The 4,283-nt window shown below is 42.2% G+C and overlaps 1 long non-coding RNA gene and 1 pseudogene across 1 annotated transcript in view; both read left to right on the forward strand.

The window, feature by feature from the left end:
• Positions 1–1,838, forward strand: part of LOC139025793 (uncharacterized) — an 18,613-nt gene extending 16,775 nt beyond the window's left edge. The window contains exon 3 of the long non-coding RNA XR_011477429.1: positions 1,702–1,838. This is a non-coding gene — a long non-coding RNA (uncharacterized lncRNA). The remainder of the gene's footprint in view (positions 1–1,701) is intronic.
• Positions 1,839–3,500: 1,662 nt separating this feature from the next.
• Positions 3,501–4,283, forward strand: part of LOC112075616 (synaptotagmin-C-like) — an 18,107-nt pseudogene continuing 17,324 nt past the window's right edge.

Here is a 4,283-nt window from a genome sequence, read left to right on the forward strand (position 1 = left end):
ACCATCAATGCCCTCCCACCTCTCTCTCATTCTTCTCTCTCTCTGCTCTCCCCCTCTCCCCCTCTCCCTCTTTGTCTCTGAACATATCCTTTGAACAAGTGCTGATTAATGTCATACATAGACTGATGAATAATTCACCACAGTGAGCGAGAGGAGAGAGAGAGAGAGAGAGGAGAGAGAGAGAGAGGAGAGGGGGAAGAGAGGAAGAGAGAGAAGGAGAGGAGAGGAAGAATGATGGAGAAAGGGCGGAGAAGGAGAGAAAAGAAGGGAGAGAGAGAAGGAGAATAGGGGAGAGATGGAGGAGAGAGATGCAAAATGAGACAGCATGGAAAAAGGAGAGCAATGGAGGATGTGAGAGAAGACTAAAGAAAGGGGGAAGAGATGGAGAGAGAGAGACAGAAGGAAGGCGTAGAGAATTGCAGGAGATGCACCCTAGGGGGTTAGAGGAGTGCCTCGCACTGGCTGCTGTTGTCTAATTTACTCATTTACTCTCAGTCTCGTTGTCAGTGAGTTATAGCGGCATGGTAGCCTAGTGGTTAGAGCGTTGGACTAGTAACCAAAAGGTTGCAAGTTCAAATCCCCAAGCTGACAAGGTACAAATCTGTCATTCTGCCCCTGATCAGGCAGTTAACCCACTGTTCCTAGGCTGTCATTGAAAATAAGGATTTTTTCTTAGCTGACTTGCCTAGTTAAATAAAAGTAAAATAGATATAGTTTCAATATCTTTTGAATGATTGAACAATGTTTGTATCTTTGTCATGCCCACAAAGCCACTTCGGATTGAATCGAGGAAAGACAGAGCCAGGGAAAGGAAGGGAGAGGGGGAAGGAAAGCTAGATAAACAGATACACAAAAAAGAGAGATGAAGAGAGAGAGGGGGAAGGAAAGATTGGGAGACTGAGAGACAGAAAGATTAAGAGGGATAGGAAGAGATAGAGAGGGTGATAGAAAGAGAGGGATGGGGAAGGAAAAATAGAGAGATGGACAGACAAAAAGAGAGAGAGCGATAGAAAGACAGATAAAGAGAGACATTCTCCAGGTCCAACACTGATCGCTCTACACCCAGACAATGGCCTCAGGTGATTGGCAGGCCTCTGGTCTGTATATTGGATAGGGCTGGAGGAGCTGTCCACCAGACTGGTGCTGAAACCCCGCTTTTTTACTTATTTTTTTCTCACCAGGATGACCAGGATGACCCCCGTTTCCCCTCAGACAAAATATTTTAGCCGTCAGTGATTAAAAGCTCATAACCACGAGCACAGGCCTAATCACATCACAGGAAATATCATTGTGGGTGTTAGTATTTTTATTGTGGTGTTATCAGTCCACCAACGTTTGTTCATGTTTAAGCTGCCATATTCAAAATGGGTATATTAGCATTTGAAGCGGCATATCACAATCATCCACATTTAGCCTCAAGTGTTAGATTTGTACACCCTCGCTTCTGATGATGTGGGATTAGTGATTTTGGGCGTAGGGGCTATTTATTGTGATGAAGGTGTGGAAAAAGGAGGCTTATTGAGAAGAATAAACTATGTGAAGCGATACTGATTAATGTGACATGAGGCTTTTGGTATTTGATGATGAGGTTGAAGTATTGAGTCTTCATCCATCATTGCCTGAAAAAAACTCACCCTCTGTCTCTGTCTGTCTCTCTGTCTCTCTTCTCTCCATCCTTCCCTCTCTCCTCTCGTCCTCCAGAGATCTCTGTCAGCCTGTTGTCGGTGATCGTGACGTTCTGGCGGGATCGTCCTTCTCTCAGTCTCTCCTCTTTGTCTCCTGGAGCTCTGTTGGTTGCCATGGCGAGACAAGGAGGGTGGGGCCTGAGCTTGACATCGGGGCTGATGCCGGGGGCGGGGTGGGATGGGGCGGCAGTGGGGGCCTCCCTCCTACCTCCTGTCATGCAGAGGAAGGCGTCCCACTCCTCACTCTACTACCCTCCTCCCTGGCCCAGCCCCAGCAGCATCACCCCCACTTCTGTGACCTGGTGGGGGTGGAGAGTGGCCAGGGGTGGGGGGCGTGGTGGGAGGCCCGGAACAGACCCAGGAACACTCCTACTGGACACATGGACTCCTACCGCAACAACGCTGGTGAGAAGGAACGCCTGATCTCACCCCACTGATACTGAGTGGCTTTGTATTATAGCATGTGTACAAGTTTGCGTCATATAATGCCGTGGTCGATGTTTTAAGTATTTACTATAGAGCAACATATATTTTATATCTACAAATGTTCTGTACTATATTACATTTAACTCCACTGACGATGTGCTAGCCAGAGTATTATTAACACATCTTGAAATGGTGCAGCACATTGCTAATGCACTACAAACCGACCCATAAACTGAAGAAATAAGACACAACAATCTCTCTACAGTAGAACCAGCTTCACCTTCTATACAAAGACAAAACACCCTAAGAAAAACAAAAACAAAAAAATAAAAAGTAAACAAAGATAACATAAAAAAAAATGACCAAAAATGAGAGAAAAAAAACAAGATAAAATATAGATACAGAAAAACAAAAAAAAAAAAAAAAAAAAAAAAAAAAAACAAAATTATATGATAGTAGATATTCCAACAAAAAAAAAAACCAAGGTAACACTACATAACTAACTTGAACCACAATACAAATAATATAAGCAAACACAAACCATAACATTGTGTAGTCAAACCAAAACCATAAATCCAACGCCTAATAAAACAAAGAACAAAATACACAGAGACAGATCTTATACAAACAAACACAGAGAAAAAAAAAAAGAACACATCAACAACAAAAGCCAAAAGAAAAAGAAAGGATAAAGAAAAAGGAAGAAAAAACAAAAAAAAAAAACAAAAGCAAAAACAACAAAAAATACAAAACCCAAACTGTACCAAACATTAATAAAAAAAAAGAATCATGTAAAATGAAAAATAAAAAAATTTCAAATAATATCAAAAAAAAAAGAATTTATAACAAAATTACAAAAAAAAACAAAACCACAAACAAAAATCAAAACAAACTACCAACAAAATAAAATAGTTACATAAAAAAAAAAAATGAAAAACAAAAAACTAACAAAACAATAAAACATTAAAATATAAAAAAAAAAAAAATAAAAAATATAATCAGTTAACAAGAAAAAAACAAAGAAAAAGAAATAAAAAAGAAAAAGAAATAAAAAGAAATAAGAACACCTCTTTTCTTCTTTCTATCCCCCTTCTAAACTCCTTTTTCTGTATTGTCTCTCCTCTCTCCTCTCTCTCTCTCTCTCTCTCTCTCTCTCTCTCTCTCTCTTCCTCTCTCTCTCTCTCTCTCTTCTCTCTCTCTCTCTCTCTCTCTCTCTCTCTCTCTCTCTCTCTCTCTCTTCTCTCTCTTCTCTCTCTCTTCTCTCTCTCTCTCTCTCTCTCTCTTCTATCCCTTTTCTCTCTGGTCTGGTGGTCTAGGGAATCTTAAATTGAGCCAGACGTCTCCAGAGTTGCCCCACCACTGAGGGGGAGCCGCCCCACCCCACAAGACATGCCCAAGCGCCACTCCCAGCAGCAGGTCACTGCACGGTCAGTACTGTACTACGTGTGTGTGCTTGTTTGTTTGTGTGTGTTCTCTGTGTCGGTGATTACAAAGAGGTTATGGTATATGTAGTGAATTTGTGTGTAATTGATTAAAATATGCAGGATGTGATATATCTATCTATCTATAAACTCAGCAAAAAAAGAAACGTCCTCTCACTGTCAACTGCGTTTTTTTCAGCAAACTTAACATGTATAAATATTTGTATGAACAATACAAGATCAACAACTGAGACATAAACTGAACAAGTTCCACAGACATGTGACTACAGAGTGGAATAATGTGTCCCTGAACAAAGGGGGGGCGCAAAATCAAAAGTAACAGTCGCGTAGATTTGCCAGTTCTTGCTGTGAGATGTTACCCCACTCTTCCACAAGGACCTGTAAGTTCCCGGACATTTCTGGGGGGAATGGCCCTAGCCCTCACCTCTGATCCAACAGGTCCCAGATGTGCACAATGGGATTGAGATCCGGGCTTTTGCTGGCCATGGCAGAACACTAGCATTCCTGTCTTGCAGGAAATCACGCACAGGACGAGCAGTATGGCTGGTGCATTGTCATGCTGGAGGTATGTCAGGATGAGCCTGCAGGAAGTCTACCACATGAGGGAGGAGGATGTCTTCCCTGTAACGCACAGCGTTGCCTGCGATGACAACAAGCTCAGTCCGATGATGCTGTGACACACCGCACCAGACCATGACGCGCTCAAATCGATCCCGCTCAGAAGTAACAG

The sequence above is a fragment of the Salvelinus sp. IW2-2015 genome, unplaced genomic scaffold, assembly GCF_002910315.2.
Source record: "Salvelinus sp. IW2-2015 unplaced genomic scaffold, ASM291031v2 Un_scaffold3286, whole genome shotgun sequence".
Lineage (NCBI taxonomy): Eukaryota > Metazoa > Chordata > Actinopteri > Salmoniformes > Salmonidae > Salvelinus > Salvelinus sp. IW2-2015.